Consider the following 13,107-nt stretch of genomic DNA (forward strand, 5'->3'; position numbering starts at 1 on the left):
TGGTTACTCCTTCAATTTAGAGTTATACCATGTTGAATGACTTCCTAGAAATTTGATACATGAGAGGAAAATTGAGGCCATAAAAAAATGTTTTTATTCTACCTTCATTCTTTTTTTAAAAAAGGTTTTTATTGGTTTATTTGAGAGAGAGAAAGAGCATGAGTGAGGGGAGGGGCAGAAGAAGAGGAGAAGCAGGCTCCCCACTAAGCAGGGAGCTGTATGAGAGACTGGATCCCAGGACGTGGGGGTCATGACCCAAGCCAAGGGCAGACACTTAATTGAGCCACTCAGGTGCCCAACTGCTTTCATTATTGATGAGTGACTCATCTGGGTAGATAATTTTAGGTTCAAAATAATTTCCCTCAGAATTTGAAGGTTTTTTCTGTCTTGTTTTGTTGTTTTTTTTTAATTTTCTGCTAGCTTCTAGTGTAACTATTGAGACTTCTGATGCCACTCTGAGGATTTTTAAAATTCTCCCACTCACCTCCCCTCTGGTAACCATCAGTTCATTCTCTTTGTCTGAAAGTCTATTACTTGGGGTGCCTGGCTAGCTTAGTCAGTAGAACACACAACTCTTAATCTCGGGATCATGAGTTCAAGCCCTATGTTGAGCATGGAGCCTACTTAAAAACAAAGTCTGTTTTTTTGCCTTTTTTTTTTCTTTATTCATTTGTTTTTTCATAAATTCCACATACAAGTAAAATCATAGGGTATTTGTCTTTCCCCAACATTTCACTTAGTATTAACCATCTAGATCTATCCATGTTGTTGCAAATGGCAAGATCTCATTCTTTTTATAATGCTGCAATAAACATGGGTGCATGTATCTTTCATATTAGTGTTTCATTTTCTTTTGGTAAATACCCAATAATGCAAATACTGGATCATATATTTTTAATTTTAATTTTTTGAGAAACCTCCATACTGTTTTCGACAGTGGCTGTACCAATTTACATTCCTACCAACAGTGCATGAAGGTTCTTTTTTTTCAATATCCTTACCAGTACTTCTTATTTCTTTTTTTTTTTTTTTTTAATTTTTATTTATTTATGATAGTCACAGAGAGAGAGAGAGAGAGAGAGAGAGAGAGAGAGGCAGAGACACAGGCAGAGGGAGAAGCAGGCTCCATGAACCGGGAGCCCGATGTGGGATTCGATCCCGGGTCTCCAGGATCGCGCCCTAGGCCGAAGGCAGGTGCCAAACCGCTGCGCCACCTAGGGATCCCGTACTTCTTATTTCTAGTGTTTTTGATTTCAGCTAGTCTGACAGATGTGAGGTCATATCTTACTGTTGTTTTGATTTGTATTTCCTTGATGATAAGTGATGCTGAGCATCTTTTCATGTGTCTATTGGCCATCTCTATGTCTTCTTTGGAGAAATGTCTATTTATGTCTTCTGCCATTTTTAAAATTGGATAAATTATTTGGGTTTTTGGTGTTGAATTATATAATTTCTTTCTATATTTTGTATACTAACCCTTAACTGGGTATGTAGCTTGTAAATATCTTCTCCCCTTCAGTAGGTTGTCTTTTTGTTTTGTTCATGGTTTCCCTCATTGTGCAAAAGCTTTTTATTTTAGTGTACTCTCAGCAGTTTAATTTTGCTTTTGTTTCCCTGAAGAGACATATCTAGACATATCTACTTCTAAGGCTGATGTCAAAGATATTAGAGCCTGCCTGTGTTTTCTTCTAGGAGTTTTATGGTTTCAGGTCTCACGTTAGGTCTTTAAGTAATTTTGAGTTTATTTTTTTTATAGAGTATAAGAAAATTGTCCACTTTTGTTCTTTTTATGCATGTAGCCACCCGGGTTCCCAGCATCATTTACTGAAGAGACTGTCTTTTCCCCCATTGTATATTCTTGCTTCCTTTATTGTAGATTAATTGATCAAATAAATGTGAGTTTATTTCTGGGTTCTCTATTCTGTTCAGTGATCTGTGTTTATCTTTGTACTAGTACCATACTGTTTTGATTGCTATAGCTTTATAGTATACCTGGAAATTTGAGATTGTAATACTTCCAGCTTTATTCTTCTTTCTGAAGATTACTTTGACTTCTTGGAGTGCCTGGGTGACTCAGTTGGTTAAGTGTCTACTTTCGGCTCAGGTTGTGATCCCAGGGTCCTGAGATCGATGGAGCCCTGAGTCTCCCTCTCCCTCAGCACCTCCTCCCTGTTCATGCTCTCTCACACTCTCTCTCTAGATAGATAGATTCCTTGACTTCTGATTCTTTTGTAAATAAATTGTTTTATTTTCCTTAAAAGCTTTGTCTATTCTCTTGTTTTCCGTGTTCTGAAAAACTTCAAGAATATGCTTTATTTTGGATCTTATGCTAGGCACTAGATGTGCTCTTGTGTCCTGAAAAATTATGTCCTGCAATTGTTGGAGACTCTAAAAATAATTTTCTCTTATTTTACTTGTTCTTTCTTTCTGGAATTTCAATTATTGGGATTTGTACATCCTGAAATGATCCTCTAGTTCTCTTATAATTTCTCTCCACTCTTTTCATATATTTTTAATACTTCTGGGAGACTTACTCAATTTTTTATGTTTTAAAAATATTTTACTTATTTATTTTGAGAGAGAATGAGAGAGAGAGAGAGAGCAGGAGCAGAGGGGGAAGGACAGAGGGAGAAGCAAACTCTCCACTGCGCAGGGAGCCTGATGCAAAACTCGATCCCAGGACCCTAGGATCATGACCTGAGCTGAAGGCAGACACTTAAATGACTGAGCCAGTCAGGCACCCTCAGTTTTTTCTTTTAACTTTCTGTTGAGTTTTTTTTTTTTAATTGGGTATTATATATATTTTTTTTATTTCCAGGAAACTTTTTTGTTTTTTGATATTTTTCTTTTTTATACCATGTTATTCTTGTTTCATAAATACAATATCTTCTTTTATTTCTCTAAAGATACTAGGTATTTTTTCAGGTTTTCAGATCTGTGCGTTGTCTCTGTTTCCTACACATTGCTTTTCTCCCATAGTTTTGACCTCTCTCTTTTACCTTACAGTCTTCTGATGTCTTGTGCTCCTTATCTGTCCTCTTACAGTCACAGTGGACCACTGTGAGCTGCTCTGAGGCACAGGACATGAAGGAGAGCCTGTCAGTGGCAGCCATCATCCTGAATAGGCTCATTTAGCTCTGCATTTTGAGGGGAGCCCCCTATATCATTCTCTTTAGGGATTTTCTCCCTAAAATCCCTACACATGGGAGCTGGGGTTTCACATTTGCCAGAGAACAACCTTCCAGAATACAAATTCTCTGTTTTTTTCAGTTCACAAACTTAAACCTGTATAAAAGTGTCTAGTATAGCAGATAGAGAAACCCAAAATGTTCGACCCAGCCTTTTTCCTCACTGCTTTGGTGCAGTTTTAAAGTTGGTTCCGTCACATACTGATGGGGAATAGCGAAGAACTAGGAGCTCCTCCAGACACTGTGGAAGTGGGCAGATGTCTTCCCATGAAGCAGGAATGTTAAATGGATTATTTTCTCCTTTTGGGTTGAGTTCTGCAATATCAGAAATAGAGATTCATAGCAGCTCCAATGCTTTATCATATTCTGGATCTATAATAATGTCACATGTATAATTTATTTTATAAACATAATGTTACCCCCATGCCATCCTCTCCATTTGTTAATTTTTAGTGACTTCCCCTTTTGGTCTTAACTCTAAAGGTCTTTTTGTTATTTGTCTGCTTCTTCTATCTCTTTTGAGCTTGTAATTTCTGTTTGAAAAATGCTCTGGCCTTTTTTGAAGAAAACATCATAAAGAAAGAATTGTAACTAGCAAATGATAGGCCCCAGTGACACACAGAATCTGGCTGACCTAAAATGCTGATCCATGTAACAAGTGCATTCAACTATATGTCCAGCAGAGTCCAACAGTTTCAAGACGTCTGGAGTTGATCTTTCTTTTCAGAATCAGTGTAAAAATTGGGATAAAGAATTTTCTGAGTGAGCCAGCAAGCCCCTGAGAACCCTCACCATAAATTGGATTAATATTATTGGATTAATATTGTTTTAAGGGAAATGGCCCAGCAAGATGACACCCAACTTCTGACTCTGTATAATAAACTAAAGACCATTCATTTTTGTAAAAGATATTATTTATTTATTTATTTGACAGAGAAAGAATGCACAAGTAGGCAGAGCAACAGGTGGAGAGAGAGAGAGGGAGACACAGGCTTCCCACTGAGCAGAGAGCCTGATGCAAGACTTCATTCCAGAAAACACTGGGATCATGACCTGAGCTGAAGGCAGATGCTTAACCGACTAAGCCACCCAGGTGGCTCTTAGGTGCCCCTGAAGAGCTTTCATTATTCTAAATACTTTAATGCTGAGTAAAAACTAAGGATTTCTTAATCAGGATCACCATTCTTTTTTTAAAATGTCATATCCCTTTATCACTGGAAAATTAACTTGAGCTTAAAGTCATATGCCTGGGTACAGTTTGTATATACTTAATGGTGATGCTTAAACAATAATTATATTATCCAGCCCACTGGTAAAGGACTTTGCCTGAAATCCCCAGTGTCTGTCTCTGCTAGGTCTACTTTGGTTTCTCTATCTAAAGAAGTTCAGATGAAATTGTTTTTTTCAATATGTCTTACATAGTTCAGTCATTCAACAAGTATTAAATGGTATCTCCATGCACCTAGCACTGTGGCAGATCCTAGGGATACAAGAGTGAGCCACAAAGGCCCTAATTGCTGCCTTTGTGGGCCTCACAGTCTAGGGAAAGGCAGGCATTAACCAAACACAGAACTAAAGGTGTCATTACACAAAGTATATCATTGTTTGAAGATATATCTTAAGGAAAACTGAGGTAGGTTAGAAGTTCACAAAGCAAAATGTGAGATATCATCTACAGCTGCAGGTGGTCACTAGTCCAAGGGAAGGGGAGAGGAAAAAGCTGGCTCTGGGTGAAGGAATGCCCTGTCCCAGAATGAATGTGGTTCCTTTGAGGAAAAAGAAGAAAGTGCACTGTGGCTAGACTACAGAGCCAGAGAGAAAATTGTGTGAGTCAAGACTGCAGAGGTGATTGGGTGGTCACCACCATGTAGGGCTTTGGGAGCCAAAGAAAGGACTTCGGTCCTAATCCAAGAGGTGATAAAAAGTCACTGAAGCATTTTCACAGGAAGTTGTGCCACATTAAAACATAACTTGCAAAAGCCCCTCTGGCTCAGTGAAGGAAGCAAATTGAAGAGTGGATGGAGGGAGACTGGTTAGTGCCATAGTGTTGTGGTCCAGACAAGATGTGGTAAGTTCCAATGGGAGCTGGGACCGGTGTCAGAGCAGTGATGCAGTGGGCATAGTGCAAGAAAGGGAGGTGCCATCTACATTTTGTGTTGTAGAATTGGATGGGCAATGGTGCCATTACTGGGGCATTCAAGTGGGAATTTTGCTTGCCATTTTGATGTAAGTGTATAGAACTCCAAGGATGCATGTGGGCCATAGATAGAAATTTGAGAACATGGTACCATGGTCAAGTAAAGGACTGGTTAACCCAGTGTTTCTCTAGAGATAATGAATCCCTGGATCAGAATCCCTTGGAGCTCTCTGGTTAAAATGCAGGTTTTTTAGAGCCATCTCAGAACTATAGAATCAAAGTTGGTAGGTGTAGATCCCAAAGAATTTTTATTTCTCAACAAGCACCCTATCTGATTTCTTAAGAAACTCTATATTTGAGATCCACCAGCCTAGAGACTGAGATGCCCCTGCAGAGCGAGCTCCAACATTTACTGCCTTGGTGGAAGAGGGTAGGCCTACAAAGACGTACCTCCTTGAGTTTTATTTTCCTTACTTACTAAAAAAAATTAAAAATGCATCTAAGGTTTCCCTTTAGAGCTGATTATCTATCTAGATTAATCTCACAATTCATGTAAAATTAACACTCTTGCTCCCCAAGGTCCACGTACAGAAAAGTCAGCCCTGACACGCTTATCTTGTGCTGATCACCTAGCTTAGGCCCTTGTCCTTTGTTTCATGGGCTCCCTTCCCTTCTTCTCCGAGACACTGACCTTTTGACTCATGCCTTTCCCTAGAAAGACAGCATTTCCAGTGAGCAAAATGTCACATTACCTTTGCTGAACAGGACATTTCAAATAAAATATTAGCAATAACAATTACCTCTAAGCCACTAATCCCTCTGAAGCTACTTTAAACCACCAAAGGATTTAAGGCAATTCCCTGAAAATATCTCTGGCTTAATAGATTATGGTGCTGGGCGATGAAATATATTGGCTCACGAAGCCTTAACTTGTATTATGTGGCATTTTCACCTATAAAAGAAAGTCATGATACAAACTGCTTCAGCTATTATTTAATATAAAAACCAGATCCTGAAAATCATCATCATCATCATCCTACAGCACGCATCCCACTGTATAAATACTTCTCTGCCCAGGGTGTTATGGGAAGCGAAGCCACTAGAAAACAAAATTACTATTGAAATACTCATTTCCCTGGGTATGTTAGTAATTCGCTGTGGCAGGCACATACAAGAGCCTGCTGTGAAAGAAAGCTTTCCCCCCCTCAGTGGAGGAGGGACATGGATTAGCATGGGTGATGGTACCTCTGAGCTCTCATCCTTCAGGCCAGTTTCCTTTGCCCATAGCTGAATTTCTAAGGACCACGTTTCTGTACCATATACAGTAACAGGCTTTGGGGTGGGGGGGATATGGTATGTGAGTCCCCTTTTAGAATACTTTGTTTTTGTTTTTAGTGATAAGCCAAAGGTGATAAAGTGAAGACATTTCCCCTCTAGTCAGTAAGTGACCACCCCAGACCTCCAAGCCCAGCCCTCTCTCTGCTACACTGCCCACTGACCTGGGAAGGTGAGCCTGATTCTCTAAGTTAGGGACAAAACTGACAGTTGACGCTCAGACTTTGAAAACAGAGCCCAGACCCACCACTTGCAGAGGTGCTTCTGCAGCCTGTTGATGGTGGCTCACCTGATGGCCATTTTCTTGAGAGTGCAGCATACAAGTTAGTAACTCTGGCCACCAATTCCCCGAGGAGAAACCGAACCCGGCCCTTTGTGTCTTCATCACTCCCCATGTGGTATGAGACAGGGTAGATGGTTTAGCTACATTATGTCCTTACATGACAGATGGGCAGCATACATCTTTCCTTGTGTAAAAATGTCACAGCAGCTACAGATAGAGTTGGTGGCTGAAAATGGAAAGTGATGCAGATTAGCTTTAACCTAACGGAACAGGCAGGAACTTGAATAAAACACGCAGACCCACCTTCTAGAGCAGTTGGTCTCTAATCCTGATGAGCAATTGACAGGCAATAGGGGGAAAGTCAGAGCATCAAGAATCTGGAGTATTTCCAGGTGGTAGATGTTTAATTCACCATGATTTTTATCTGTCCTGAGGAAATGGGCTCGAATTCGAAAGGCAGTACAACTTTTGTAGCTTGCTATATGAAACAGATTGGAGAGACTACAAAGGGTTAAAACAATTTTTTTTGCAGTTAACCAAAGGATTTTCTTTGTCCCTTTCATTTTCTAATGAAATTTTTAAAAATACAAATGGAAGACCTAGAAACTTCTTCCCCCCCCCGCTTCCCCCTCGCTCAGATAAAAATACATAGCATTAGCACCTTCTATACTCGGTGATGTATTTTGAGTGATAATCATAATGACGTTATCAGTTTTATTCTAACACCAATAATTGAGGAAGCATAACAGAAACATTTCAGAGAACATGGCATTCTTTGGTAAAGTTTAACACCAGGGTCTGGATGTGAGGTGTGAGATTGGCTGTTTTTTCCTACCTTCCTTTCTAAACTTTAGTCCTTTGATTATTTTCAGTGTTATTTACAAACAATAATAATTCACATTGATGATAATATGGTTCAGCACTAACGTCCTAAAGACAAAGTATACTCATTTTATGTAGATAATTTCTAGGGAAATTCCACCTTGGGATATTATTTAATGCTTTGACAGAATAATTTCATTATTTTCACTCACTTTTTTTACTTCTAAAAGTAACTCGAAATATGAAAAGAAATATTAAATAATTTCCTTCTAAAGAGAATTGTTCAAATATGAATATAGATATCATTAAGTAAAACATTAAAAAAATAATGCAAGGTTTGAAAATGGTCAAAGGACTTGAACAAAGAGGAAGAAGAAAATAGGGTAAACAACATGAAAATGTTAAACCTTACTTTCTAGAACACCTGAAAACCAAAAGCAAGAGGCTACCTGGAGGGCATAGAGCACATCTGTTTGGGAGTAGTTGCAATACAAAGGTGTGTGATGCTGGTTGGTGTGGGCTGGGTAGCAGGAGCGCTCCCATACATTACTGGAGAGTAGGGACCCAGAGACAGCTCCGGTGGCCGCCTGGACAGTCGACCCTAGAGCCCCCCTCATGACTAGAGGAAGATAGACTTGAGACATACTTCAGAATTCCAATTAATAGCACTGTGTGATGGATCACATGAGGGTAGTGAAAAGGGGGAGGTTATTATGGAGTAAGAGTCTACAGTTGATTCTCAGATTCATGATCAGATCATAGATGGTAGTGTCATGAGGCAAGAAAGGGACTAACATTGCAAGTATCCCAATAGGGAAAACCACCCAAGAAAAGACAACTTTGTGGGTGCCACGGTGGCTGGCCACTTGAAATTTGTATTTCTTTTGCTTACTTCTTATGACTATTGGCAAATGGTGTAACGTTTCACAACCTCCAATACATTTTGTGTTATATTGTTTACCAATAATAGTTGTTTCCTCTTCTCAGCTGTTGGGTGGTAGGCTTCAGATGACTCCGGTAGGCAGTTCTCCCTCCCTTGTAGGAATCCAGTTGGGATTAGACACTATACATGACCAGTGGAGGTTTAGCACACGAGTTACTGAGGGAGGCAGGCAGAAACAGGGACATAGAAATAGAAGAGCTCCTCCTTATTCTCCTCCCATCAAATGCAACCAGTGGCTTAACCTCTCAAAGAACAGTTTCCTCTTCAGTAAAACAGTTTATCTTCACACACACACACACCCTGCAGAGACTTGTGAGGGTGTGCAGTGCCGTGGGGAATGGGCCTCTCTGTGCTCCATTCTCTTCTGGGGTCAGAGATGACATTGGCCAGAGAGGTGGAACCAGTGGTTTCCAACCATTTGCTGTGTCATTTCTGTGAACTTTAAATCTTTAAATCTTCCTGGTGGTCTGCCAAATCTTGATCCAGGTATAAAATTGCCTTTTGCTACAACGTATTACTGAGCAGGCAGTTCAGACAGTTAACTGCCTGATGGAGCATTCTGCTGAGTGGATCGCAAGATGTAAAACTGGGAACAATTTTGCCATACAGTAGACTAGATAGGAAGGAGAGCAAATAGGTGAGTCAGCACCAAAAGGAAGATCGTGTCCTGAATTATGTAAAATCTTGGCTCTGTGATTGGAGGTATATATATATATATATAATCATCAGGCTACCGTCTACTCAGAGTGACATTCTACTCAGGGTAAACTTTTCATATTAAAAGTGTAAAACTTTGGGTACCTTTGTGTCCTTTGGGAAATGTTATTTAGTAGTAATGACTAAATTGTCATCGTTACCAACTTGGTCAGGTTTATTTTTGGACTTAAATCTCTTCAGCTATGTTGCCCCACACTCCAGCCTTTGTAAGAGCAGCCTGAACAAAGAGATTGGAAATCAAGTAGTAAGTCCTCACCCTCAATCCCATCCCAGCAGACCACTCTGCCTCTGAGCAACCCCGTATGTAAAGTGGGGATAGACGGTTCCCTGCTATGTAGTGCCTGGAGTGCAGATTCTCTAGCCTCTGTGTTTGTTCTCTTTGGGGAGCAAACATGTCTTTCTTGAGCTGTACGGGTATTTTATTTCATCCAGCTAATATATGCATGTATATTTAAAAAATCAAATACACCCCCATAAGCTTAGGACAAACAGAAATTTCCTACCTTACTCCATCCCACATCCTGTTCTTTCTACTGGGAAACTCCCTCAATTTCTCACCATGTTGGTCACCTCCGTGTTCCCAGAAATATATACATACAGTTTTTTTTCAATGTTATTTTTTATCTAGTGGTCTCTTCTTACATAGATGAGGGTCAGCACTCTCTCATCACTAACTCCCTCTTTTCTCCACATCCTCCCAATATAGTTATCCACTGGTTTAGAATAAATCACTTCCAGTGTTGACGCAATTCTGCTCATGTAAATAACTGTTCACTACATGGTCAAGTACACTATGACTGCATTTACTTTCCTAATCAATTTTTTTTGTTTTCCTTGGAAATTCCAATTGTCTAACTAGTTTACTAGCACCATCTGTAATCTACATATTATCATTATTGAATTGTTCTCCTGGATTGCTCCATCCTCCTGGTTCATTCAGAGCTAGTCACTCTTTAGACCAGTGCTGTTCAGTAAGATTTTAGTTACTGAGCACTTGAAATGCAGCTAAGCTAGTGCAACGGAAACACTGAAGTTTTCACTTTAAAAGATTTTAATTGGTGTGTTGAATTCATTTGCATTTAATTTAAGTACTTAAATGATTGGGTTAAAATCTTTCATCTTGGTATTTGTTTTAGCCCATTTGTTCTTTGCTCCTTTATTTCTCATTTCCTGGCTTCTTTTAGGTGAATTGGTTACATGTTAGTATTGACTCTTTCTGATTTATTTAGTAGTTGACCTAGAAATTACAGTATGTATCGCTAAGTTCTCAAAGTCTCCCTTCAAACAGAACTTTATTTCTTCATGAACAGTATGGGAAACTTAACAAGAGTATGGGTTGATTTCTTCCCTTGTGCCCTTCAGGCTAATGCTATTCTTATACTTCATGTTAACTCCTCAGAAGGCATTTTAAATATTTTGCTTTACCTATCAATAGACCTTTAAAGCAATTTAAAATTTTATAAAAACAACACATACACACATACAGATATACATATATATTTAAAATCACTAAAAAATAAAAGCTGTTATAAATATTCCTAAATAATTACTTTCTAGTACTCTTAATTCCTATCTAGAGATGTGGATTTCCATCTCCAAGCCTATTCTGTTTTCTAAGTCCTGTGTGTATGTATAGTGAGGAGATGGTGGACGCCAAGCTATGGCATTCTTTGTATGGAATGGGGGATAGATTTTGAGCATTGACCTCTCTTCACACTAAAGTTGGATCAATCTTTCTATTTTTGGCCCCCCACCCAATGATGTGTCAGAACCAGCTCCTGCCAGACAAAAAGCCAGTCATGCACATTTCTTCTCAATCAATCCCACATTCAGTGATGGCATGTTGGTAGCTTGAAATTGGCTATAGTGGTACACTTCCACCACAAAAATCAGTAAATCCTGTAAACTTGGACTTGTTTTATTCTTTCTTTCTTTCTCTTTTCTTTTCCTTTTCTTTCTTTTGTGCTTTTATTTTCAGAGAGATGTTTGTAAGAATTGAGCACACCACTGCCTGCACCTTATCCTCATGTTCTGTTGTGCCTGACACTGTGCCGTGATGTAGGTAGGGAAGATGACTCTTTCTGGCCCCTACCTCCATAAACACCCTGGTCTCCGACTTCCCTTCCTCTGCCATATCTGGCAGTTTCCTTTGTTTGCTTGGGACATCCTTCTCTTTGTCCTTGTGGGTTAATTATTATTTGAGTGGAGCATATATCATTAATCTAATTATCTTTATCTAAAAACCCCTATCTTTGTCTTTAGAAGTAGAAACTTCATGAAATCAGCAACTTCAAGAATTCAAGGAGGCTTGGTAATGATTCAGGCCCATATACAAAAATTCTGGTAACCTCCACATTGGTTACCAGGTTACCTTTCAGTCTTATGAAAAAAATGAAGACAATGAGCAGCTATTTTTCACCTCTAATGAGAGAAAAATGAAGAAAATTAGTCTTTAACCACAGCATGAATCATTTAGATGTCAGTAATTTGATTCAAGGTAACATGTATTGAGTGATTACTATGTGCTACACAATATACTAGGTGCTGGGGAGACAAGAAGGAAGAAGGCGGTCATAGTCCAGCCCTTACAGAGCTTACAGTAGAGCAGGAAAGACAATCAAACAATTTGAAACACCTCTATAGACATGGTACCTGTTAGAAGAAGAAAAGTAGTGTCTACCCTAAGAGCACATGACACATTTAGTGTAATCTGGGGTACAGGGAAGACTTCCCAGAGAAAAAGGTGCTCTGACTGAGACTTGAAGGGCAAGGAGCAGCATTCCTCTGTGGCTACAAATAAAAGAGACCTCATAGCTTGTTTAAACAAATATATAATTTATTAAAGAACATTAGGTAGCCTACACAATCTCCAGGAAGGTCAGAGAATCAGCTTGGAGGCTCTGAAGCCATAAATCATGCCCAGATTAAACCATCAGACACTCCTCTTGCAAGGACCCTCCTGCCCCTGGCAGAGGCTCTGTGCTGGAACGGCACAGCAGAGGCGTGGCAGTGCTGACACTCTACTCTTACTGATGTTGCCTCTAAAAGAGGAATGTCTCTCTGCCCTCCTTGTCAGAATGGACATTCTGTCTTCCTGTTACCTTTTTATTAACTTAAATCTCAGAAAAGGTGTGTTTTGCCAGGAGTGAATAACATGAGCATAGCCTTGTTCCAGGCTGAGAAGGCTGAGAAATTTAGTTTGTCCCATCTATTTTGAGTTGTGGGAATCAAAAGATGGGAAATGGCACAACACAGAATCTTTAAAAGGTACTTAGTGGCCAAAGGTATGAAAAATGTCTATCCCAAAATGCCCTTGTCACTGGATTTCTAGTGATACTGTTTGGATTTCATCTGTGTATGGCTATTACTTCAATGTGTGAGTACATTTGAGCTTTTGCATAGAATCAGTGCTCTTAATACTAACTGCTTTCTGGAGATCACCTGTCTCAGCCCCCACCTCCTTAGAAAGCAAATTGTTATTTATTCCCACTGTAACAGAGGAGGCAGGTAGGTCTTTGGGAGCTCATGTGCCCTGCCTTAGCTCACACAGGCAGTAAGAGGGAGAGCCAACACCAGAATTCTTATCTTTTGGGTGTTCACATCCTTCTCTCAGGTGGTGTGGTACCCTTAGGTGAGGGAGGGGTAACGGATGCACGTTATGTTTGGAGGCAGCAAGTATAAG

At 39.6% G+C, this 13,107-nt stretch overlaps 2 long non-coding RNA genes across 2 annotated transcripts in view; one reads left to right on the forward strand and one right to left on the reverse strand.

The window, feature by feature from the left end:
- Positions 1 to 9,511, reverse strand: LOC140633687 (uncharacterized). Its single transcript, XR_012031274.1, has 4 exons — positions 8,727 to 9,511; positions 7,247 to 7,444; positions 6,950 to 7,169; positions 1 to 3,503 (listed from the first exon to the last, which is right to left on the reverse strand). It is a non-coding gene; the product is annotated as an uncharacterized lncRNA (long non-coding RNA).
- LOC140633684 (uncharacterized) overlaps positions 9,062 to 13,107 on the forward strand; it is a 21,499-nt gene continuing 17,453 nt past the window's right edge. Inside the window, exon 1 of the long non-coding RNA XR_012031271.1 lies at positions 9,062 to 9,345. This is a non-coding gene — a long non-coding RNA (uncharacterized lncRNA). The remainder of the gene's footprint in view (positions 9,346 to 13,107) is intronic.

This window comes from Canis lupus, chromosome 5 (genome assembly GCF_048164855.1).
Source record: "Canis lupus baileyi chromosome 5, mCanLup2.hap1, whole genome shotgun sequence".
Lineage (NCBI taxonomy): Eukaryota > Metazoa > Chordata > Mammalia > Carnivora > Canidae > Canis > Canis lupus.